The sequence below is a fragment of the Poecilia mexicana genome, unplaced genomic scaffold (assembly GCF_051168715.1).
Source record: "Poecilia mexicana isolate PSO_F unplaced genomic scaffold, ASM5116871v1 scaffold_13, whole genome shotgun sequence".
Taxonomy (NCBI): domain Eukaryota; kingdom Metazoa; phylum Chordata; class Actinopteri; order Cyprinodontiformes; family Poeciliidae; genus Poecilia; species Poecilia mexicana.
Window position 1 is genome coordinate 18062565 of NW_028263382.1, and position 27652 is coordinate 18090216.

Here is a 27652-nt window from a genome sequence, read left to right on the forward strand (position 1 = left end):
TAAGCTATTCCAGAAGCTTAATGTTACCCTCCTTTAAAAAACTAGGTCTCATGTTTGTTTAGGATTATCACTGTGTTGGAAAACCCAACTTGATAAAATTAAAAGTAGAAGCAAAAGCTATAGTATTTAAGACAATTTAACAAGCTTTTTTCCCCAGTCTAAATGCTCTCCAGCATCCCCTTAAAGGCAATCATCATAACTGGCTAGTTTAATTTATGGTCTAATATATGGAAAGCTATTTTTTAAACCCATATTATTCATTATATTACCCATATTATTAAACCCATATTATTTAAACCCATAATTTATACCAAGTAATAAAAGATACACTGGAAGTACTATTCAAATAATTAGTGAGACACCTTTCTTGCAATAATTTCACATCAATACTTATGCCTTTGTGTTCAACCTTTAAAATAGTCTCCCATGTTTATCTCAGTCATAAAAATACAACGATATTGCCAATATCTGCGTCAGGTATCACACTTATTGCTGAATTTTACAGCAATAACTGTAAAATCATTTTGTCTCATTAAAATGAGAGACAAAATGAACAGACCTTTGAACAGCTCTGTCTCTTGGGCAAACATTTTAGAGTATAATAGATAGGGAAATGATGCGTGGAGTGAAGGAACACAGTGAAGTAAACAGGCAGCTGCTTCTGCTGGGAACTTCAGTGATTTCACAGTTTTTGGGATTTGTCGCTGGCAGAGTGTGGCTGATATCAGACTTACAGGCTTTCAATAAACAACTAAAGTTAGTGGTGTTAACTGCATGCTAATTCATTCTTCCTTCAGTGTGCTGTTTTCCAGCTTTCTGAGGGCTGGATGTAGTTCAGGTGCTGTTTTAAACTAAATCAACATGATTTAATTGCATCTGTACACATGTGTAGCACCGTTTTTATATATCAGGCATGTAATGGTGGACTACCATCATTGTTTCGTACGTATTCTGGTTTTAAAGTCACAGTTTTTCACAGGTTCTCCTACCAAAGATAAATAAAAACATCAGATTGTTTGTGCTTTGTCCAGCAGAGAGAGAGAGAGAGAAAAAAGAATTGTTTCATTTCTTAAAGGAATTTTGTTTTAAAACTTAAAAAGTGTAAAAGTATAGAACTGATTGAAGATGTGTGCAATGATGTTCAGAAATGTTCAAACAAGAATTTGCACATATTTAACAATTTGGTTTTGATTGTGATATATGTTTAAAAACGTATCACAGGTTTTTGTCTAAATGACGTTAGAACTGTTTTGATATTTTGACAACGTAATTTACCAGTTGTACCTGAATGCAGCATGCGGAGTTGGAAAAATCCCCTTTTATCAATGCGAATACTCCGATTTGAGGAAGTTTGAACTGATTTTGCTACCCGTTGAAGCGGGCGATTTGCTCCCTCAGTCCCCGTATCCCTATTGCTTACATTTGGCTTAAAGCAGGTGAGTAATTCATTTAATAGCAGGGCGACGCACAAATCGCCCTGCCATTACTGTTAAAGCTCCAGTAGGTAACTTTTATTTAAAAATGTGTGGAAGTTCACTGTCAATCTCCCTCGTGTACTCGCTGCTAGCATACTGTGGTTAGCAGAATGGTATGCTAGCATTCCGTTAAACTGCTAGCCATTCTGTTTAACATAAAATCGGGTTTCGATATGACTGTTTATATTTGCATATCTAACTACATTTGGACCATGCCGAATCATACTTTAAGGTATCTGCATTTACATTCTGACTAGTAAGAAGAACAATTCAAGACATATTCAATTACAGTTTTATGATTCAAAATGCTTTTCAAGATATCTCAAATGATGTCACTTGGGAAAACTCAGAAGCCTTTTGGAATACTGGACTGAGAAAGGCTTTCCTTGAAGGAACTGAAAAATGTTGCTCGGGAGAGGAATTAATTTATATTTCATACCTTTTCTCAGGGTTTATTGGCACCAATGACACTTTTCTCTTTTACGTACAAACATGTTAAAATTCTAGCCAGCAAGCTACTATTTTATTTTTTCTCTAAGACATTTCAGAGTAGTTTTTTTCTGTTGCTTGACTTCAAAATATTGACAAAACACAGGCGGTTTTCATCACAGGTTTCTAATACAAAAAGGGGGGGAGAAGTCGGCCTGTAAAGCATAATTTTCTTTGAACATAAATGCATGCACATAACCATATTCGCACATGCAAACACCGCAAAGTAAATGAACACTATCACATTGGAAATGTGTTATTTAAGGTCTCCACCTCATATCTGGTGTGAAATTAAGACCCATGAAAGCTGTCTAGATCTTGCAAATGAAAATGGAATAACATTCTGATTTGTTCCTTTCCAGCAGTACAGCAAAGCATTGGTGCTGAGTGAAGTAGAAGACGTGCTGGGCAACAGTATAGATGAGAACGGAAGGTAATCGCGCAGTCTCCACTAGCAATCAGGAGGTGCAGAGGGCCTCATGGGGGAATGGATGCAAAGGTGGTCAGTGGCATGAGCTAAAGTGGAATTTTTCTTCTGCCTGTCCCTGCCATTGCTTGATGCAAGGGCCAGCTTGAGTAGAAAGACATACTGTGGCCTGGAAAGTCAAGTCATTTCCTCCTGCTGCCCTAATTCTGCCTGTGGCATAGCTCAAATCTGACACTGATCCCATATTTGTCAGAGGGTAAAACCTGGATGCTATTTGATAGCAAACCTCTGGCACTCTTTCTGGTCGACTCTTGACTGGAACTCAGGCTTTCCAGAGGTAGCATTCACAACGCTGAGCCACCTGAAAGACATCCCCACGTCGTAATTTTTTTTTTTTTCTTCTGCAGCACAAGAGAGGAAAATGTCTGCGGCAGTGCTCCATTTGATTTCAACACGGCACCCTGTGTGGATTTACCTAACAAACAGCAATGGGTAAAAACAAAAATGTCTGGACAGTGCGCTGTTCTACTATAAGAGAACAGAACTGACAAATTAGTCTATCAAAGCCACCACACGTTCTATTAGCTGTATTCACAGCCACATGTATACTCTCTGCTTTCATTTGCAGCCCCCCTCCATCATGTTGCTTCATTTATCAAAAGCTGAAATAATGTGGCAGGGATTTATTATCTTGTTCAGAAGCCAGGACTCATTTGCACAACAGAGGCCACAATCCCCAATCTGGCATTGATTTCTTTTGATTTATGTGAACCAAGAAGTGTTCAGAAAGCATGTTCATTGAGCCTGCCCCCAGCACCCACATATTATTTGTTTAGAATGACAGTGACATGGACTACGGTGACACACGTAAGCATATAAACAAAATTAATCAATTTACCACATTAACTAGCCTCATCGCTTGTTATTGTTGTGCACCTTAGTATATTTTTAGCTTGGCGTAATGCACTACTTTAAATATTTATGAGTGGAAAATCTGCTTGTGTACGGTTGTGTGTCTGCTCAAGAACATTTTCGAGGCATTGTCTCGTAAAACGGTAAACGCTTGGCAGATGCAGTTTACAAGTGAATAAGTTATTATTTTAAAAAAACACCTGAATGTCAAGGTGAGCTTGTCAGTAACAAAGATATCTGACGAGGAATTTGTTGCCTTTCATCTTTTTGGGCTGTAAACCTCTTATTGAACTTTCTGAAGTTGAACATAAACATTAAATAAGATATTCACTGCCTTTACTTTCAATCTATCTGACTGTACACACAAATATCTGCAAGGGAAGTAACATGTTTTTGAGGGAAAGTCAGACATCCTTCTCCCCTGGGACACTGTAGCTAATTAAATTGGATTGAAAAGTGTTCACACTTCACAAGGGACATGAAGTCCATTGTGTGAGTTCTTGGTCTAACCCAAGGAGTCCATCTAGTGGAACTCATCTTGGTGGAACTCAAAAAAAGTCCAAAAGGAGATTACTAGGAAGCACTTTGATTGGGTGGTGATCATTTTGATTCAGAAGGGCAGTGGTTCTACTTCAAGTTTCCCCCAGATAGAGGAACTTCTCAGTACATTTAAACTGAGCCCAGGCTCTCCATATAGGATGTTCATTTTAACAGGTTGTTCCCAGGTTGATTTTGGTGTGTTCACCAAGAAGTAAATCAAAAGATTTGAGATTGAGTTGATTTCTCACAGTGACCTTGCCTAAAATAATTAAATATTTACAACTTCCCCCCTCCTCCCTCCTGTAAAAAACCCCCCCCTCAACACTTAGACTATTGTTTTTGTTGCTGAGGTCTACTTGGGTGATAGCAATTTTCTTGTACGTGGGTTGGGATGGGTTATCACACATCTTATGACGTGATGGATAATGAAAAGACCTTATTTTTCCTGGCAGGTCAAGAAGATTTTTGCTTAGCCTCCTTTGTTCCTCCCACTTTCCTGTGCAGAAATTATACTTGAGAGATCACAGTCAGCTGTTACTTGCAAATGTTATTTTAATCACTTCGCAATACTCATATTTGCATACTTCTCTGTATTGATATCCTTAGCGTTGTTCTGTTGCTTTGATGGTCTTATGCAGATTTAGTGGCCATGAGCTCCGTTTGAATGCATAATTCATAATCCTCTGAGATGGTACTGTATACAGTAGGAGAGAACACTCAAATGACCAGCACGCTGATCTCAAATCACAACAGTTGAACTTTACTGCACATGCTGTCAGAGGAAAGCTGTTGAGACCCAAGTTGAACATTTCCTCGCCTATGTCTGAAATGCTAATACCTGATTTCTATGCTATAACAGCAAATTGTTGGGTCAACGGGGTCTTTCATGGTTTGAATATTTGGTGTATCTCATAATAGGAGACCTTGAACTCTGTCTGAAATGTACTAAGAAATGTGTTTCTATGTTTACATTGTTACATATAATCTAATCATTGTACTATATAAAAAAAGTAACTATATAATGCTGATCCACAGCAAATGACCTCTAAAGAAATTGCAATAACCCGTGAATATGGAGACCTACAGTAACTAGCTAGGAAGATCCACAGGCAGCCTTCACAAAACAGGAATAGATTAATATTATTGCAATATTATTCTAAAATACTTACCTTGTTCTGTTTGTAGTTAATTTTTTTTAATACAATATCAAGTTTTTTTTTTTTTCTTTGAAAAATCCTTCCTGTTTTGTAAAAATTTCAGAGCAAACATGAACAATGAATAACTGTCGGACAATGACCTGGCAAAACCAGATGTAAATATTTATGAACCTCATTTTGATTGTTGATCTATTTTGCTGTCATATTTAGTTTTTAAGGGATAAAGCTGATAATTGCTTTTTGTGTTAATTTCTAGCAGTGACAGTTGGTGGGTTCTGTTTGTCTTTTATTATACGTTTGTCACTGTGTGCAGAGTTGCTAATGCAAAATACTGAGTTGTCCTTAATTTTGGAGTTCACTGTTGTGTCACCTATTGAACCAATGTGATATTGTTTTGTATGTTTATGAATAATTTTAAAAGATAACTAAATTTAATTAGAAAAATAAATGACCCACAGAAAATATTAAGGCCTGCAAAATTGCTGTGGCAGAATTTAAGCCGGACTCCCTCTCCTCTATGGCCTGGTGCTGTTGCTTAAAAACATTCCTTCCTGAAAGGTTGCAATCCTTATCCTAGCTGAATGCTATATCTGTCTTACATTCCACCCATAGAATGCACCCATATCAGACAGTTTAAAAATTTTGATTTAAATGCAGATGCATTCACTATACCATTATACACTTTTAGGTGGAAAATAAGAACCAATCACTATTTTTCTTTATCTCAAAACTCAAAATTGTATAATACAGCTAATTTAATGTTCAGTTCATTAAGGATCCTGCTAGGAACTCATTATTGCCACCATTGTTTTATTTAATTTCTAAATTAAAATGAGACAGAGAATAGGCCAAGCTGATTTGTAGACACGTGGGAGACGAGCTTTTTTTTTTTTTTTTTTTAATTAAATTTTCTAAAATAAATTTTAAATATAGTGTTCATGGGAATTTTCATTGTAAGGTCCTACTTGAGTAGTTTTTTTTTTGTTGAGACAAATCTCTATTCCCCTATCAATATCTGACTTGTTTTTCAGTGTTGAAGAAAACTTCTCTGCCTTTGCTGAAAATCACCCGTTTGTCTGCATGCACCATTGATATTCTAGCTGCACAATCGGATCACCAGGTAAGCCAGACTTCCGTGATTGTTTTTAGAATGTCTAAAACATCAGCTTCTTTAATTTAACACATTTATTTACAGAATCTCATGTCACGGTATATTGCAAGCAACATTTAAAGGCAAAATTGTCAGATTTTGCAAAAGACAAAATCCATAAAATAACAAACAAAAATGAGCAAGAGGGTGAATGTGAAAGTATGAATGTGGCAATGGTATTGAATAAGCTAGTATAAGATTGGTTTTCAGTTGTACAACATCCAGAGGGAGGGCATTCCAGAGTTGTGGATGAGAGCTGCTGAAAGATCTGGTGGTGGGCAGAGTGTATAGGAGGGAGTCAGACATGGACCTGAGTGTGAAAATTGCAAAATGTAAATTATTCATACCAATACGATTATTTTTAGGATGTCAAGTAATTCTATACCATGAGCATCATCGTGTCAGTACAGAAGCAAGTGCTTCTCAAAGATTAAAGCAAAAAGCCAATTATAACCAGGGCTGTTGTAAACAATTATTTTAGTAATTGATTAGTCTTTTGATTATTCTGATGCTTAATCAAATAAAAATTGTCTCATTCTTTAGTAGTTATATTAGCTGGTAGAATGTATGAAAAAGAAAATGCTAGAGAAAAACAATTCAGTTCTTTTTTTTCTTATAAGAAAACATTTTGCTTGAAATGCAATATGATTCAAACATCACATTTAGTCTCAAGTTTGAAGTATAAAAAAAATGTTTGTCATTGGTGTGTGCTAGTTGGAGTGTAGCAGAGAGCAAGGAGGGGGGATGAGCAGCGCTAGACAGAGTAGTGATTCACAGTGCAAAGACCCTCCTCTTGGCTCCGATTGGTTGTTTCTGGATAGCACTGGGAGAAGGCAGAAGAGCTTTCTTATCCGTCTCATACCATCCTGTCACAACATAGTTGTTGCAATTATGTAAAAAAAAAAAAAATATAAAAAGTGTTTTACAAAAGTTAAGCACTGCAGATGGAGACATCTGATGGAGACAGTGCAGTTTGCTATACTGGTGGTACTGCTTCAAAATATACATCCCAATCCTCAGAAAATATACAAAACAGAAGCTGATTAAAACCAACAGATTTGATGTTTCTCATGAATATCTTTATGTAAGACACAGTTGTTTTATATATACTTACCAGCATACTTTGTAACATCAGAGACATGTTTTTGTTATTTTCATCCAAAGGTTGAGTGATTATTTTTTTTATTTTAGTTCCTTCCGTCCATTCAAACCCAAGATCTTCTTTGACATTTATAACGGTACAATAGTTGTGCACCATCTCAGTAATGGGCCCCGTCTTTTTCTGTATTGGCCTCCTTTCGTATTTTGCTTAATTTGTATTTATACTTCGTTCTGCTGGTATCTGTCAGTGTATTTTCAAATGTCCCCAGTCAACTGCGTCTCATCTTTTGATCACCATATTTATTTGCATATTTACTCCTTGGTTTTCCCTGTTCATTTTCCAGAGTCTCAATGTAACTTCACAGATGTCAGACCTGTCTCATTTCTTCCTTGTGTCTGCCTTTGTGGTTGTCTTGAGTTTTGTGGATTTGGATTCCCAGTGCTGGCAGCACTTTTGGTCTTGTTTGTGTCAAATACAGGTGCTGGTCATAAAATTAGAATATTGTGATAAAGTTCATTATTTTCCATAATGTCATGATAAAAATTAAATTGTCATATATTTTAGATTCATTGCACACCAACTGAAATATTTCAGGTCTTTTATTGTTTTAATTTTGATGATTTTGGCAAACAGCTCATGAAAACCCAAAATCCCTGTCTCAAAAAATTAGAATATTATGAAAAGGTTCTCTGAACGAGCAATAAAAATAATCATCTGAATCAACAAAGTAACTCTAAACACCTGAAAAAGATTCCTGAGGCCTTTAAAAACTCCCAGCCTGGTTCATTACTCAAAACCGCAATCATGGGTCAGACTGCTGACCTGACTGCTGTCCAGAAGGCCATCACTGACATCCTCAAGCAAGAGGGTGAGAAACGGAAAGAAATTTCTGAACGAATCGGCTGTTTGCAGAGTGTTATATCAAGGCACCTCAGTGGGAAGTCAGTAGGAAGGAAAAAGTGTGGCAGAAAACGCTACACAATGAGAAGAGGTGACCGGACCCTGAGGAAGATTGTGGAGAAGGGCCGATTCCAGACCAAATTAAATTTTCATCTCCATAAAACTTTTCAGCAGATGGAAGCATGAAGTGCTCCAAAATCTTCTGATAGCTGCTGCATTGATCCTGCCCTTGATAAAACCCAGTGGACCAACACCAGCAGCTGACATGGCACCCAGACCATCACTGACTGTGGGTACTTGATACTGGACTTCTGGCATTTTGGCATTTCCTTCTCCCCAGTCTTCCTCCAGAGTCTGGCACTTTGATTTCCGAATGACATGCAAAGTTTGCTTTCATCCGAAAAAAGTACTTTGGACCACTGAACAACAGTGGTCCAAAGTGCTGCTTCTCTGTAGCCCAGGTCAGGCGCTTCTGCCGCCGTTTCTGGTTCAAAAGTGGCTTGACCTTTGACCTGGGGAATGCGGCACCTGTAGCCCATTTCCTGCACACGCCTGTGCACAGTGGCTCTGGATGTTTCTACTCCAGACTCAGTCCACTGCTTCCCCCAAGGTCTGGAATCGGCCCTTCTCCACAATCTTCCTCAGGGTCCGGTCACCTCTTCTCGTTGTGCAGCGTTTTCTGCCACACTTTTTCCTTCCTACTGACTTCCCACTGAGGTGCCTTGATATAACACTCTGCAAACAGCCGATTCGTTCAGAAATTTCTTTCTGTTTCTCACCCTCTTGCTTGAGGATGTCAGTGATGGCCTTCTGGACAGCAGTCAGGTCAGCAGTCTGACCCATGATTGCGGTTTTGAGTAATGAACCAGGCTGGGAGTTTTTAAAGGCCTCAGGAATCTTTTTCAGGTGTTTAGAGTTACTTTGTTGATTCAGATGATTATTTTTATTGCTCGTTCAGAGAACCTTTTCATAATATTCTAATTTTTTGAGACAGGGATTTTGGGTTTTCATGAGCTGTTTGCCAAAATCATCAAAATTAAAACAATAAAAGACCTGAAATATTTCAGTTGGTGTGCAATGAATCTAAAATATATGACAATTTAATTTTTATCATGCCATTATGGAAAATAATGAACTTTATCACAATATTCTAATTTTATGACCAGCACCTGTATATGCATTTTTTTCTCCTTTGTCACCTGCCTGCCTCCTACATATCCCTTTTGCATTTAGATATTTCACCTTATACCACAGCCGCTCTGAAACTATTTTTTTTTTTCTTTCAAGCACTGACAGGGGAGATTTTGTATTGGTGATTTGTTGTAATTATCATATTTGAAAATACAGAAATGGTGGCAGAAATGGTTGTTTTTATTGTGCACATAGCTAATTAATTTTTGAATATGGCTCAGTACTAGGCCTAATACTGATAAAAAATTTTATAATTTATTTTTACTGTTAAGACTGTACCAACTTAATATTGTTACCTGGGTGCATATTACTGAGGAACATGTATGAAGATCCAATGCGCAGAGATGGGCAATTGAGAAAAGGGCAGAACAAAATTAGAGGGCACAGACATAAAGCATCCCTGACACTGGCATATCAGTTTTCTCAGCAATTACTGAAAGATAGCTTTTATTTCCTCCAAGGAAGCCAAGAGCAGGTTCAGCTCCGCTAGCTGTCTGCAAAATCAATCTAAATCTGGAGCCTACGGTAAATCTTGTAGGTTTTTCAGGATTTTTTTAATGACCTGCCTTGTTCTTTACATGGTTCACAATCTGATTATTAGTAGTGGTGTAGAAGAGGCTAATTGAAGTGTCACTCAGCTCCTAAGTATCATCTTATTTTCCCTTTCCTATGCTGAGGGGAAAATTATCTATTTGAATAAGTCATCAGCACTTGAAAAATGGAGATGGCTGTTGAATATTTTCTGAAGGCACTCTGAGGGATGAACCTCTACTAATAAAAAGCCAAAAGTAAAACCGGACTGTTACGTTGCATTGTCCTCAATTAGAATACACAGTCGAGATAAATATATACACCGTATAAAAAGACATACACTTTTTTTTTATCACCGTCTTGAATTAAATGAGACCAAACTTTTCTTGTTTTAGCATAGTTACAATTACCAAAATTTATATTTTCCTGAATGCCAGAAAACTTGGCAAGAACATTTTTAGAGATGTTTTTTTTGTAACTTTCCTCAAATCCACAGGTTTACATACATTTGGTCAGTATCAGGCATTACTGTCTTATAAACTCTTTGACTTGGGTCAAACCTTTTGGGTTTCTTTCTACAAATTTCTCACAACAGCATGCTCAAAATCTGCCATATCCTTCTGACAGGACTGGTGTAACTGAGTCCAATTTGTAAGCCAACTCAGATTTCTGATCTTCCCAAGGCTTCTCCATAGGACTGAGATCTGGGCTTTGTGATGACTTCACCAAAAACATTTACTTTGTTTCCCTTAAGCCACTTTGCAGCAACTTTGCCTGCATACTTAGGGTGATTGTCCATTTCAAAAAGCAAACTATGCTAAAGGTTTTACTTCCAGGCTGTTGTCTTTAGATGTTGCTTCAATATTTCCACATAATGTTATTTTCTTATGATGGCATTTATTTTATGAAGTGCACCACTTCTTCCTCCAGCAAAACAGCACCATAGCATGATACTGCAATCCCCATACTTCAGTTAGTTTATGTGCTGTGCCCAAAACAAAAAAAGTATTTCTAAAATTGTAGATTTTAAATAAATTCTCATCCACAGCAAAGGGAATCTTTGGGTATGGACTCTAAATTGGATAAATGTTGTTCCTAAATTAAAGCATTTTACTAAAATCAATGCTGAATGATTTCTACCATGAAAAATATCTTGCCAAACAAATAACTAAATGAATAAAACCTGTTGGTGACATATTTCTTAAAACAAAATAAACGATGGATCCCAGAATACCAATACATTTACATTTTCCTCTGCTAATGTATTTACAAAATCTTGGCAGAAAAGGCTGTGAAAAACCTGGGAAGCTGTACAAACAAAGTGATTTATTGGAAAAAGAGGTTAAGGTATAAAACAAACAGCATCTAACAGGATTGCCCACACCTGCTAAAGAAACGGTTGGCATCCTTCGTACCAGAGCGTATTCTATTACTTTGAAAATGTGATTAGCCTAGTATCAAGACCGAGTAATTCCTTAGTGCAGGCAAGCTGGAAAGCAATTGCCTTGGCTGTGCATTCAGTTAAGGAACAAAAAACATTAAAACATAAATGCATTAACAAATCCAAAAATACTTTCGCAAAGAGAAATGTACGTGCAAGAGCCTGCAGTAATCCAACAGAGTACATTAGTAAAGAATAGTGTTTTACCTCATGTTTAGAGTTCTTGGGCTCTTGAAAAATATGCAGTCATGCAGAGGAAAAAAGTTATGTTCTCTGTCGTACAGTCAGTTTAATGTTGCCTTTATTAATTGCAGAAAGAAATCCTTTAAAGGAAAACACGATGGTGTCAGATATGCTACTGCTGTTAAAAGTCCAAACAAGAAAGGGTAATAGGAGAGTTTCTTTTCAAAAAAAATTATGTCAGCTTTGCCTGCATGTCAGCTCCGGCTATCCCTGTAAGCAGTTAATTCACCACTTTCACCATTCAGGTTACCAGAGCGCTTGATTTGACAGAGGTTTTAAATATTTTCCAGCAAGTCAGCAATCTAAGCTTTAGCTCAGAAGTTAATCAAGTTAACATGCTTATCTACTGCCTGGGCGATAAAACTGATCAGAGAGGCCAGGCTCTTACAGTGGAGGAACAATGGAAATTCACTCTAGTGTAAAACGTAGATGGTGCTGACAAAACTATAGCAAAGATGTAATTCCTTTGGTTCATTGTAGCAGCTGCGGTTTCAAACTGGCACTATTTTTTCTCTAAAAGACTGGATAGAAATGAATAAAATTTTTCTTTAAAAAAGTAAAAGGGAAAAAAAACAAATAGTTTTTATTTACATTTCTTATCTTTCTTACTTCACTTTCGTTTCTTCAGTCCTACAAATTGGGTTCTTACAATGAAAGAAGCAATAAAGTAGGAAATTGATTAAAATAAAATTTAAATTCTCCATCAGCCTTTACTATTTAAAAAAAAAAAATCAGAATAACAAAATATGTGTATTTGATCAGGAAGCATAAAGTAAAATTTTTTTTTTAAACAAAATTTTTTTTAAATTAAATGTTTTTATATTGAGTTCTTGGACTCAAATTTCATATGTGTGTATATTTTACACTATATATACATAACAGTGTCTTACCTGAAGACATGGAAATAAGTAATGGACAACTTGTCCAGGTGCAAATGAGAAGTGCTGTGCGGTGAGCCCCAGGTCATGGCGCCCTGGCTAGGTAGCCTTTTCATCCATGTCATAAGCCACAACAGATGAGGATAACTATGCAAATGTAAGCCACGGTCGGGTGCAGCTGTATATATTTTTGTAAGCATATAACAAAAAAACTGGAACTTATAAAAAACATTAATCTCAGTGTAATACTGACAACACTGACTATCACTCTTATGCTTTAGAAATAAAAAAAGACTTTCACAGAATTTAGTGAAGTTCTTGTGCAAGTTCAACAACAAGATATCCGTCTTCTTTTCTCTGCTTCTCCTTTCATCTCTTTCTGTCCTCATTTTTCAATAGGTTCAAAACATTTATACAGCGGCGCACCATCATTACTACTCAGACAGGCCCTGCATCTGATTTAAGGCAGCAGTTTGTTTTTTTTTTGTTTTTTTTTTCTTTATGTCAAGAAATACTGTTCGCTCCACAACATATCCTCTTGCACTGCTTCGTCTGTGGTGGCAGCTGGTCGCACTCCCGTCATAAAAGCTCATACATCAATCTCTTACTCAAAGTAATGACTAAGAGACTGCAGACAAAACATCTCCGACTAAAGACAACAGATCTGTCCATGCATTGCTTGATTTTAAGGCTACTTAATTTTATGATTACAGTCTGACACAGTTCCTTATTGGGTGAAATCTTTGTACACAGTTGCTCCAGCTACCATTCCAACTTATACCACAGGTCTCCGACCAATAGGAAACTGTGAAGAACAGGAAGGAAAAATACAGAGAAACAACAGTAGATATCATGTAAGATTAAGTCCACTTATAGACCAGGACAGCAGGTGTGAGTCACAGATGCAAGGACTCTGGGGAATGTAGGGTCATCCCACTCCTGCTGAGGTTCCTATTTTGTGTATTGCCCTTCAGGTACCGTCAGGCAAAACATATGTCATCTTGTTCCCCTGCCTAAAACTACTCCCCAAACAAAGAAAAACAGCACTCCATTACAAGCAGACGAGGCAAAACCAGACACTACAGTTTCTCACAGATCCCTAGAAAATGCTTTATAAAGTGTGCTAAGGCTTTTTACGTGTGCCCAACTGAACCAGCCCTGGCAAGGTCGTGTGCAAGTTTATAAAGCTGAGCTTCAGTGGTGATAACGAAAGAAAAGACAAACTTTGAGTTTTGTTGATAAAAATAATACTTTGTGACAAGCGTGGGTTTAATTTTTGGAATATCTATTTTGATTCCAGAATTGTGCCTCATTGTGACAGAAATTTGCAATGGCAATGTTATTTCTGTTAGTTCAGATTTTTTATTTTTTATTTTTTTTGTAGACTTTTGTTTATAAATATTGTTTTCGGATGATTTTTTACTGTTATTCCTTCTGGTTTGGGATACTGTCCAGTCATTGGGACAGTATCCCAATCACTTAGGATACTGTCTAGTATCACAATATTGTCCTTTTTATAGGCAGAAAAAAATAATTTTTTTCTAAGACTAAAAAACGCTTAGAAATGTGTTTGCTAGCAACCCAATCTAAAAACTGGGAACAGATAATCTTCCTAGATAATTGTACAAAGATAACCAGTTGCAGATAAATTGGATACATTTCATAAAAAAGTTTTAATTTTCCCTTGTAAGTCACTTTCTTTTTCAAAGTTCAGATAAACTTGCCATGATTTTTCTTGTTTATTTAGTGTGAACAGCTGCTGGCATATTTGGAAATTATTTTATTTTTGAATATCCTTAGCGGTTTGATTATTCTTTTAGAAATTAGGATTGCTAATTACTTTGTACTGTAAATAATTAGAGAGTGTTAGGGTCATACAGTATTGTAGGCATAAAGTGATAATCATCCTCTTTGTAAGTTACTGAATGAGAAAATAAGAGATTTACTGTTCAATAGTTTTGCTGGACCTTTGTTCTTAATTAGATTTCAGATTTGAACCCTGAAGTTTGAGAATTTCTCCATACAGTATTTTGTTAACAATTTCGTCTTACACCATTTAAACTAGTAGTGTACCTTTAGGGATCTTGGACATGTAAAAGCCTGTTTGTGTTGTAATGCAATTTAAATTTAAGGTAGCTTGACTTGCATATCGTTTTCTTATGATGTCAACATTTTCTCTGGAGTCATTTGTGTATGAAGGCAAATCCTTAGTTTGGTGCATTTGGGATGCAAAGACTTTGAGGCTCCTTCTGCATTTTCAATTAGGACCACTGGCAAAACGTTTACAGCCCAGTTAACTGAATATTATTTATTGGCTGAATCAGCAACGGTGCTTTTTTGTTTTTGCATTTCAGCAATTTACTTTCTTTGAAAAAAAAAAAAAAAACTCCATTTCCATGTTTATGTCATCTTAATTCAAAATAGCATGCTATGATGTATGAGTATGTTGTTTAGAACCTTTTTATTTTGTTAAACAAATTCTTTCTGTACATCTTATTTTGACTTTTCTCCTGCTGACATATGATATGAGGTGAAATCCATAGTTCACCAAATGAACAAGGTAGGAAAGGTGCAGGCTTAATATATCAGATGTGAAACAACAAGTACTCATTTCCCTTACAAGGAAGAATCCTGACTTATGCAAAACCCTGTGACCCTTAACAAGCTTTCTTGAGGTGCATGCTGCTGACCACTGCTCTTTACCTGTCCTCTAGATGAGCAAGGCAAACAAATTTATAGCCCTGTTTTGCATGTAAAAACCTATTTTCCACGGTGCACTGAAGATGATATTCAAATTGAGGAAAAGTCAAATAAGCCAGTCAGCCAGCAATGAAGCAGAGAGAATTTGACTGAGTCAAAAGAGCTTTAGACTTAAGCAGGCTGAGCACTTTGGTAAGGAAACAACATTTGGTCAGATTACTGAAACAAAGGGACATGCTTGTTTAGGAGTTCTAGTCTGACTCATGAGCTGCTTAACATCACTCTCCAGCCTACGATAAACATGTGACTGACATGTAGTGTCATGCTGTAGTTTCTGATAGACTGGAATCCAGCATTAGATATTTGGATATTAAGGACATAACGATGCCCATTGTGGAAAAAAAAAAGACTCCTATTGTGCTGTGATTCAGTGTCATTCATAAAATATCACACTTTAAAACATATTGAAATTTTACAGCATAATAAAACACTTGCATGCACTACAGAGCTCATTCATAAAGATCAGTAATTGAATATTATCATAAACACATGGTCAAAATTGTTGGAATCCTTCTCTTAAAATAATGTAACTGTATTCAAAGGAGCATTAAGCTGCTTGGAGACGGTCTTATGGTCTTTACCTTTAACATACTTGCATATGTTTTTTTTTTTTTCTAATCTCCTAGGACAACTCTCTCCTTTGGTTCCTGTGATTCATATTCAGTGTTGTACACACCATGCCGCCAAAACAGCAAAATGACTACTTGTCACTTTTTTTAAATGGGTAGACTGACTGATTATAAGCTTGAAGACACCTCTAATGCCAACGACACATCTTGGTATAACACGTCCCCTTTTGTTAAATTGTTTTAGTGGTGCCATCATTTTTTGCCCAGGCGTGTTTCATTAGTTCTTTTAAAGACTTAATGTCTGATTTCCATTGATTAATTTTCAGTAAATGTTTTATTTAGTATTACCTTTGTCAGTTTCAAGTTACTTCTGTGATGCAAACAACTTTGTCCTCGTGTGTCCGTAGGCGTATTTTGTTATCCATCAGCAACCCCAGTTCTGAGTGCATTTACAGCTTAAGTTGTTTCAGTTCCCCATGAACCCTGCTGTTTCCTTATTTTAGCTCTTGCCATGCAGCTAGAATTAAACGTTATTTCAAGGCATAATTATGTCTTAGGTTTATATCAGCAAAGTCAGCAGAGGGCTATCCCACAGAGAGCAATTGGTGTAGCATGTAGGTGGGACAAGTGCAGCAAAGAAAGATAAATAATGGAAAGTTAAGTGTTGCACAGCTCAGTCATGTGAAGGCATAAAGTAGAAATCAGTTTATCATTGCTGATCAGAATAAATTGTTTTATTTATTTATTTATTTTTTGCTTTGTGTGTGTGTGTGTGTGGGTGTGTGTGATTTCCAACAAGCAAATTGTTTCAGCTGGAGGTGTCTTCTAATCCTGCACTACAATTGTGGCTTTTAAAGATATGGTGGCGTTTGAACACAGTAAGATGGGACATTTCTAACATGGGACAGGCATAAGAAGGTTCTATTTTGAGAAAAGATAAGATATTTCCTTAAGTACGTTTTACTGCCTAGACATCAGCATGTGGTTTAAGGGCTTAAACCTAATCAAACAGCGCATGAAAGCACAAGTAAACAGCAGCTGGAATCTTGGTTTAAAAAAAAAAGTCTAGGGAAAACAGTCATCTCCAGACTTTGTTTTGCATTTTTGCTTTGCACTTTTCAAATAAGCTTTTAAAAGCAAGGCCATGTACCTCTCATAAAGAAGCTCTTCATTTCAATACACAGTTTTGAAAGTGTGAAGTGTGTTCTCTGTCTTCATGCAAATAGCAAAGATGCAGTTTTGCTTGATGCAAAATCAATGTTTATTGTGTGGGAGCTTCAGTTTTAGCCTTGAAAGGCTCTGAAGATCATAATTTGGAATCTAGTTTAGAGGAGTTTAATCTGTGACTTATTTATCAACCAACCTTCAAATCTGTTTTTGATTTTATTCTTGCATGGGGCTCTTAGATCTGTTGCCTGAATTCTTGCTTTGCCAGGGATAATTTTGGGGGATTTAATGGGATCCTGGATATTTTTGCATGCCAAGGACGGCATTTGGATTTGGTGAAAATGAAACAAATCTATTGTCCAAGTTTTTTTCTGAGCACTAGGTAGGATGTTACCATACACCCACAATGGGTCTGCAGTTTCAAAAATTTTAAAAGGTGATGAATCAAAACTGTCAAATTTAAGGCCAGTAAGAATTTTAGACTTGGTTTTAGAAGTACCTTTTGAAATCTAGGTATCAATTTTTCAGATTATGGGTTGCCCTATTTTGAAATTTTGTATGCCAAAGTTCACATTAGTTTGTTTAAATGTGAACTTTAGCAGATCTGTGCAGTGTATGTTTGATGCTGACATCATATTCAGTGGCTGTATGACATCTCAAACACAATGTGCTCAACCCAACTGGGGAGCTAACTGGTTTGGTGACGTGTTTGACTTGAATAGACAGATCTTCAATGTCCAGACAATGTTTATCGTCATCAAAGGCAGCAGAAATGTCCTTCCTCCATTCTTCTCCCATGAGAATGACCTGCAATGTATTTTTCAAAGCATTTCTATATTTGGTGGAGGAAAATGAAGACTCAGAGACAACAGGTTTTGAGTGGGATAGAAAAGAAGAAAAGCACAATGCATTAAATGTAACTATGTGGAGTGTAGTACACAACTAGAAATCATCATATAAACTAGTGCTCCAAGAAGACTTGCTGTTTTTATATGCTGGATTTATTTCTCCTAAAAGTCAAAAAGTCTGACTTTAAAAAGACAACTGATGAATATAATTGACAGGTTTTGTTTTCCTGATGAAGGTTAATGAGGAAGGGACAATTAGAACCAGAAAGTTATCAAAGTCTGCTGAAATTTATCACATGGGATGATTATTTTGGATTGAGACTGTAACACTGCTGGTCAGAGGGAATCATTCCCAAAGCTGGACAGAGGTAACAGTTGAACATGGGATTATTTCTCATGTCTTTTGCATTTATTAATTTTGTATGGTTTTCATTTGTCAGAGAAGTTGCTCTTGGAGTGAATAACTGCATGTAAAATTAGAGTTTTCTACATTCTAACAACAGTAAAATGTCATTCGGAGAGCCTTCTCAACAACATGGCAAATTCTAGAAGGAGAAAGCGTATCAGCCCATTCAGGCTGTTTTGTTTTGTTTTGTTTTTTTCTTTTACGCCAACATGAACTAAGAATATTGTATTGTTAGTCAGTTTGGTTATGTTTCTGTGAGTTTTATGTTCATGTTTTTCATGTTAAGTAAAAATCATTAGTTTGATTACAATATTACACAAAAGTAAGAATGCCTGCTTTTGCAACAGAACAAATGCATAAAATTAGGCATGGATTAGGCTTCTCATGAAAAACAAGAAATGCAAAAGAATTTAACCTATTTGTCAAGTTAAGCAAATACATCAGGCTACAGATTATAATAAAAGAGCTGTTAGGAAGTCGTGCCACAAGAAACAAACTCCCCATCACTGCTGAGCGCTGTCTCACTGCAACAGCGTAACTATGAAGCTCCAAAAACCCATGTTGTGTAGGAGAAGAAGGTCATATGATTCGGGAGAGAAGAAACTGAGGCGAGTGACGCGTGAACGAAGCGCAAGCATCCTTCCACTGTCTCTCATGTTTTTCTCCCCTACCTCCTCGCTTTCACCTCCCAACACTTTACAAGGCTGCATTCAAACACAGGTCTCTGCCAATTAAGACTGAAGCACAGAGCGAACCACTGAGAGGAGGAGCAAGGGCACAACACGAGGGAGACTGGGGAGGATTCATTTTTATGGAGCAAATTTATTCTATTATCTACTCATAGCCCAGTTAAATGTATGTTTTCCATAGAATATAGACCTCTTAGTGACTCCTGGGAAAGGCTCCAGCCCCAGGTTTGATTCTGAAACCCTCTGAGCAGAATTATGTTGGTTCATATCTGTGCCTGCAAGACCGTGCAGTCACCTTAGATTATCACATTAATCTGTCCAATGCAGTCAAATTTTCAGCTACATTAGTTACGCCAAATAGCACAGATTTCTTGGATCTTTGTAGCCCTGCACTGTCTGCGCTTCAAGAAATTAAACAGTAAGCCAAAAAAAACAAAAAAAAAAACAAAAAAAACTATTGTTTAAGAAAATATTACACTATTCAAAAAGTAAAAGGACTGAATGTAATTACTGTCATTGGATATACTATACTTAAATTTAGAATTGGGGTGGCTAGTAAATCTCTTTTATTTTATGTTTTTTTTTATATAAATAAATGCCTATTTTGTATATATGACTCAGCTAACTGCATTGGTATAAAATAAAAAGTACGGCACGAGTGAAGACATTTAATTTTTAATTTTTTTTTCTTTTTTGTTTCTCTTGCAGCTTTTTGAACTACTTGGCTTGCGGTGTTCTATTTTGGGCCTAGTTGGAAATAGTTAATCTAAGATTAATTGTAAGAGCATCATCAGTTGTGATCCATTAGGGAAAATGCTTCTTATGCTTCAAAAGGCTTTTGAATCAAATTATATTAACATTGTAGCCTTAAGATAGTTTTGGGAAACGAGGCTCTGAACTATCAGTAAAGAGCACGAAGGAAAAAAAGAAAAGTTAATTAAAATATAAAATGATTTCAAAACAAATTTCCACAGAGGTTCCCATTTTACTCTAAATGAAATGTAAATTAACAAAATGCCATGAGCATCGCGTGTCTCCCAACAAGTGTCCTTTTGTTAAAAAGCGCTCTGGAGGAAAACAAGATCTTGTCACTCTTGTAGCTCCCTCTAATATCTCACCATACTCCTTAATTCCATTAATTTAGACCTCTGCTCTTCCACTTTGCAGACTTGATTGGAATGAAATCTGGGGCATCGGCGGCAGAGATTCGCATCTCCTGAGAATCATCTGACTGACAAAGATTGAGTGGATGTCCTTCCCTGAAAGACAACTGGGTGATTTACTAATTTTAAAATACAAATTGATGCTGCTTACTTGCTGAACACACACTTATGCAGAGGCACAGACACACACGCTTACGTTCACAAACGCTGGCGTTTCAAACCTTTCTGTGTCTGAACAGTAGATATGCAGGCCTGGGAGAAATAAACAAAAATGTCACTTTCTATTTAGCTCAAAAAAAAAGACTGGCTGTCCATCATCCTAATGCGTTGCCAATGAGAATGAGTTATTTTCCCTTTTCTTCCATTTTTATTCAGTAAATGTAGATATTTTTCTTTTTTTTTTATGAACGTAAATAAGAGTGAAATAAACTTTTTCACATCATCTGTGTGACATCCATATTGTTTAGGAGAAAGCTTTCATTTTGTTCAGATTATCTATTCTTATATGACCTCTAGTAAATGTAGAGGTGGTGGTAGTTCAGCAGAGTTTATTTAGGTTATAGGAGTATAATGGCACAGAAGGTTAGGTATGGAACTGAGCTATAAGGTCACAAATGTTGTGTTTTCGATTACCTGTTTTAAAGAGCAAAGCTACACTTTTAAAGCCAAAAAAAATGACTTTGGCATGATGAGGCCCTAACAAATTAAACTACAAGAATCAAGATAGAATTTGTCAAATGAATCTTTCACTTAAACACATTTTCTGTTGTATATTTAGCTGACGTTCTTAAGCTTCTTCCTATTTTTTGGGTTAAAGATTGAGCTTTTTAATAGACTATCAAGGCAATGGGCCTTTAAATTAGCCTTTGAATAGATGAACTATGGAAATAACAGCTAATTTCATTTGTAAAGATAAGATTGGTTTATGGTCTATCCTTAATTTTAGAAAAGAACCTAGAAAATCTAACAAACTGTGTTCGTTATTCAGCAATAAAAGAGACTGGATAACAACTCCTGATCAAAAATAATGCAAAAACTCATTTGAATGAGGATTTTGTGTTTGCTACTGGTGTGGAGTGTTCATAAAGGAAAGATGAAGTCAAAAACCATGTGCTGGAGAAATAATAGCAACAATGATATTAATAATGATGCAATTGATCTAACTAAGTGTACATTGTGCTACAGTAACATAGTGAAATGAAACATTTAAAAATCAATCAAAACAGAGCTCTGAACAGCCGTATTAAACTCTGCATTCCCAGCTCCTCAGCCTCATGCCTGCCCTCTCTCAGAGCATGCACGGTGACTCTGTTGACCCAATCCAACCCATCTTTCTTTCTGTGTCAGAGAGGGGGACGTCCCCTACTTGAACCCAACATCGCAAACCAATGTAAGGCTGTAATAATTGATTATAACATAAATACGCTGCATGCAAGTCTGTAAAAGAATTTTGATGTTCGGGGACAACTCTTATGCATTACCGTTGGATGGATATTACTTTTTATTTGTTTTTCCTTCAATATCTCTTTGGCTCAATGGGTGTTTTATGGTCCCCGGTGGCTGTTAATGATCTTTTTTTTTAAGTAGTGTAGTGGCCCAATATTTAAGTTTAGTTGTATTTCTGTTTTCATTTAATTGCACAGATATTGACAGTATTCCAGTGGCATTACACTGTCCTGTGCAGACATCTTTGGCTGCACAATTTATGGAAAATGGAAACATCTATCATCTGCACCACTTTTTCTAGGCAGCTCGAAATCCGTATTGCTGGAGTATAATTTTGATCTATTTTTAAAATATTTTTATTTTGTATTTGATAAGCAATGGTATCTATGCCTCCTGCTTGTTACAGTGATCGGAGGCAGTTGGTATGCGCTGCGAAAGACTGGGTGCTACTTCAGCAATGTTTTTTTTTTTAAGATATACTTTGACATTTGAATCAGAAATTTGCCTCTGAAATTACTTTGGTGGTACCTTCTCCCTCCCCATGTTTCAGAGGTATTGTTGTACCCAGATATAACTAACTATATGACTGAGAAGCTGGTTCTTTGCCATACTTTTCCTTGAGCTTTGACATGCTGACATGAGGAATTATTGGATAAATAAGATCCATTGGAATTCTTCATTGAAACTGAAATGCTCTGTGTCATTAATCCTGTGCCTTGACATGGGGACTTGCATATAAATGCACCCCTTATTCTGGCTCTCATCTGTCATAACATTACAACACCTGATGAGTAAAGTATCTTTATACTGCCTGTGATATCACAGTAAAATACTTGAGAAACCATGCTACCGACTCTCATGTGGTTGTTACTTTAACATTTACTGCGTGCTGCAACATTCTATCAGACACCACAAGACACCTCCAGATGTTTTTACGTCCTGATCCGAGTGGACTGAGGTATTTTGGAAGCAAAGAGTGGAAGAGGTACATCTCACCACCTGACGTAAGCTTAACTTAAATGCTTCTAATATTACTAGATCCAACATCTTCCTAATGGAGAAAAAGGTAACTTTGCTGTACTGTTAAACTTTCTACTACCTACTTCAGATTTTGTTCCCCCTTGCTCTTCAGTAGCCTGAATGATCCCCTTAATACGTCAATATTTCATAAAAATTAGTTTTCTTTTAAGCAGCTTATCACAAAAGGTGAATATAGACGTATCACTAATCAGATAAATATAATTTTTTTTAGGTTTCAGACGTGTCACTCATCAATTATGGCAGAGGAGTTCCAAGTGCATTTTCACATGATAGTTCTGTAGACTCGGTTCGATTGGGGGGCAAAATTACAACATTTGCTACATTTTCAGCTGGTGTGGTTTGATTTCACATTACACTGAAGTGGCGGTTTCTGATATGGGCAACATGTGTGGGGTGGCATGAGACATCTCCATCCAGCTCCTGCAGGTGGCATTACTGTGCATTGAGTCATGTACACAAAACCAAACTGTTCCGATATGGGATGAGCAGGAATCGGTCACAAAAATGGTTGTAGGGCCTTTATTTCTTACCCGAGTTCTACAAAATGTGGCTTAAATTAAAGCTGGGAAAATTGCTGATGTTTTGATAAGTAGGACATGAATCTATAAACAATTTGATTTCTATCGGTTCTGTAAAGATGAGGACTAAGTGAATTTTTCTTTTATGTTGGTCAATAATTAAATTTGCATAACTGCCGCTGTTAAATTTAGTTTAAGATTTAAACTATGGCTCCTTTATGAAATATTTGATCCTATTTGATGATTGTTATGACTATCACCACGTTCTACAAACAAGCGAGGCAATTAGTCCATCCCCATTAACCCACAGAGCAGAAAATGATATAAATCATTGGACTTCTCTTTTGCCTCTAGTAAAAAACCACAAAGCATTTTGTCCCTGAAGTGCAAGACATGCACATTTTGGCTCGATTGACCTAGAATGCCCTGCACTGTAGTTTGCTTCCTGCTTTGGAGCGGTCTCCGGTCCGCTTGCATCCACATATGCATTTGAACAGTGCCAGATTTCATGTCAACCGAACTGGGCGTAGGTTTGTCGACCGAGTTTGCTCTTTTGGTCCGAGTTTGATTGTGCATTCACCCTTCCCAAACTAAATGGCCCTTCTACACAAACGAACTAGAGTTTGATTAAAGCATACTAATCAGGGCTGGTGTGAACGCACCCAAAAGACATGATCTGATTCCGGTCAACAAATGATTTCTCAGAACCTCTCTATAACAAAAATGTACTTGTGTATAGATGGCATTAAGAGTAACGAGATAGTTGTAATGATCCAAACTGTCCTAAAACAGAAAAATGTTTAGTCTGTCATTGTCAGACACTGACATGTCTGTGTGTTAGCCCTGCAAATGGGCAAATCCATTCAAAGTTTGAAGAAATTGTATACCATTTATTTTTTCTCAAAATGCTTGAATGCCTTTTAAACTGCATCAAAAAAATTGTGATTCTCACAGAAAAGCTGCTCCTGAGATTAATCAAACCCTTTCTCAGGAGTCCAGGCTTAGCTTTCCTCTCTTCCTTGACCATGGTGTACACAGCATTAAACGATCTGTGGTGCAAGTTCTTCACTGTGAGGGAATTGCACTTTATTAGGAAATCCATGACATAAATATTCAGCAATGAAACAATCCTTACTTAATGTCTCCAGACCACATATCTTATGTGTGATCAATAGAGGCAGAGGAAGAAGGAAGCAAATGAAGTCGCCAGCAACATGATGGGTCCAAAAACCTGTCAGTCAGTGTTATATGAACTTGAAACACATGGATGCTTAATAATTAATTGAGACGCAGTGCATAAAAACTAGGACAAATCTTAGCTGACTAATCACAAAAACGGATCTCTGCAATTGAAATATATTGATCCATGAAGCAGATTTCTCTCTGCTGCAGATCAGTTTGTTATGGGGCACTTGGATCAAGGAATATACAAAATCCTTAAGTAACATATTACAATATTTCCTTCTACATTAAATGGTTTCACTTCAGAATTATTTTTGATAATAATAATAATAATAATAATAATAATAATTAATAAGCACTATTATTGTTATTATTTTTGTTGTTATTGTAAACACAGTGACATTCATATTCTCCATTGCTCAATTATATTTAAGTAATTTATGACAAAGGTATTGCTAACTGTTCATATGAAATGCACATACTTTAAGAGTATGGGAAGTATAGATCATCTATTTTTTGAATCCGTTTTTTAATCCATGGTGAACAAATTGTCAAGAAAATGCCACGTGACAAACAGTGCACAGTATCTCATGCTCAAATGAAAAGCATTAGTCATAGTGATGCAAGAGTTTCAGTATGACCTCTAAATGTACATGAACTGCATTAAATCTATTGTCTGGCAGAATAACCCACAGCTGGAAGTTGAATCTGATTATGATTATGTCAAGTACAAGACGATGCCTTACACCTCCCTGATGTAATTTAGGATTATGCAATTTGTGAATTTAATACTATATTATCCTTTTATATACATTGCTGTGAAAAGCACTAAATGATTTCAACTGTTTTTGTCTAACATAAATTTTTTTTCATGATGTGAAACATTTATGGAAGAAATCTTTTAATAGGGTAAATACACAGTACTCTACATCCCTCATTATAATTTACAAATCCTCTATTGTGTAAAAAAGTGGAATAACTTATTTGACTGAATTATGTTGTCACTGTGAACAAAGTAAAATCCACAAACAGCTTGGATCAAGTTGCACCTTTTAGACTTGGGGTTCATCTAATTTCAACAAAGGATTTGGATCGGATTCAAAAATCCTTAAATATGTCCAAATTCTTCAGATATTAAAAAAACCCCCCAAAAAAACAAAAAAACAGGCTAAGGTTTATCCTATAGAAAAACTTACGATTATTGTACATTTGCATTTATTTGCGCGCATACCTCATTTACCCTTCCGCCTCAGTCTCTGAGTACTTAATCTCCAGTGTTATTATTTTTCTTTCTCCCCCACTCATCATGATTTTTTTTTTTTTGTACAGAGTACAACTCTGTTATCCTCTTGTTTGGCTGCAGTCATGTTATTGTTGTGTGTACTTGTTAGGTGCACTGATGAAAAGACCACCTGTCATCCACTGGCCCTTTGATTAGATTAGGAGGCCGGTTGGATGGATTAAATTGATATGAAAAGACTAGACCAAAATGTAGTGCTTACTGTGCCGATGCAAAGCACTGTAGACTGGTTGGGTACTTCTTTAATAATAAAAATGAACACAGCTTCTTGTTAAGTCACAACCTTTATGGATAAAACTACACAGACATTTAAGAATTATTTCTAACTTCATAAGCTGATTTAGGTCTTATAGGTCCTTTGTTCACAAAGCACTATTTTCTCTAGTACAGTTCAGATTTTTTTTTTTTAATTTAAGTGATATTTCAGAAGAAATGCAGGTTTATTCACAACATATTTCAAGTGTTCTGTTCCTTTTGATGATTATGGCTTTACAGCTGGTGACAATCTGCTTTCAAATTTTGAGTAAATTTGAACATTACATGAAGCTAATAGAAAATTGGGCATTAAATTAGAAAAAAAAAAAATGTTACAGCCTACACAATCATGGGGTAGACTCCTGACTCGAGAGTTGCCCAGCAGACAGACGATAACACCTGCTCATTGCCAAAGGAAGTGGCCACTCACATTACTGTACCATTCATGTGTATGGAAAGCTGAGCCAATGACGGGAGAGATTAACAAAGTGTCAAAGAACAGTGGCGTTTTGAAGACTGCTGAGGCCTTGGTGACGACTGAGGATCTGCATCTTCACATCCCAGACTGCTGAGTCTTTTGTGACGATGGAGGATCTTCAAATCCCAGAAGACCATCTTCTCTTTCCAGGGGATCTGGACGCAGGACGCAGATCTGTAGGAGGGTGTTGGGCTCCCAGCATGTGAAAGGTCTGACCTCGAGGACGGGGTGTCGAGAAAAGCCGAGATCATCCCACTTCCCCATGCTGGAGATTTTAGTTTAATAGTAGAAATAGTTACTTTTAAAATTAATCACACAAGTGACATCAAGACCCAACAGCAGAGTGAGACTGTAATAAAATTGATCTGGTTGTGTTTGTTGTTGTTGTGCCTTCAAACTTTGCTTTAATTCTTCGTTTTTCTATCTAATCATAAAAAATCATAGTCCGATAGAGTTTCATGAAACAGGAAGGGCAGATTTCCTGAAGAAAGAGAAAGGAAGCTTCCAGCCTGCATATGTAGAAAAATAGTTCAGACTACTCCCGTTTCAAAGCATAAAAGGTTTAACGGATAAAATCTAAACATTTTGAGTAATTGGATAAAACCCAGAGTAAAATACTTCAATTAATAACTTATAATTAAACCAATAATTAATATTGGTTTAACCAGTGGTTGTTTCAGAAAACATCTGTAAAAACTTATATTAAAATTATAATGCGAGTAACTACCGTGTTTCCCCGAAAGTAAGACAGTGTCTTACTTTCTTTTTATCCCCAAAAGCCCCACTGTGTCTTACTTTCGGGGTATGTCTTATATTGGAAAAAAATTGTCTAATTTTTTGTTTTAACCATAAAATTAACGGCAGTGACGTATGGAGAGGGGGACGGCGCGGTGACGTATGGAGAGGGGGACGGCGCAGGCGTGGGCAGGAGGCGGCGCTCATTTGGATCAGACGGAGGCGGCAGACGCGGTGACGTATGGAGGGGGGGCGGCGCGGACGTGGGCAGGAGGCGTCGCGCAGCTAGATGAGAGGTGTTTCCCCGAAAAGTAAGACGTATGTCTTACTTTCGGGGTACGGCTTATATTAGCCGACCCCCCTGAAACCCCCGATACGTCTTACAATCGGGGGTGTCTTACTATCGGGGAAACACGGTAATAAGTTTTGGTTATCATGATATTATAAAGGATAAAAAGGACTAGATCTGTTTCGTTCCATTTCAAGGGGATTTTGTCTCGTCAAGACAAGATTCTGACCAAGAACTTCAACATTTCTGTTGCCAAGGGACATTACGTCTACTGGGTATGAGTTGGACTGCTCCCCAAAGCCTCTTAGAAAATCTAGTGACAGGATAAGGAAGGGGTAGATAATGTGATGGTGATTGATATCTAAAATTG

At 36.8% G+C, this 27652-nt stretch overlaps 1 long non-coding RNA gene across 1 annotated transcript; it reads left to right on the top strand.

Annotated features, from left to right (window-relative positions):
• The first annotated feature begins 1322 nt into the window (after positions 1-1322).
• LOC106925569 (uncharacterized) lies at positions 1323-20482 on the top strand. Its single transcript, XR_015764972.1, has 4 exons — positions 1323-1436; positions 2327-2883; positions 6032-6120; positions 20043-20482. It is a non-coding gene; the product is annotated as an uncharacterized LOC106925569 (long non-coding RNA).
• Positions 20483-27652: the final 7170 nt, after the last annotated feature.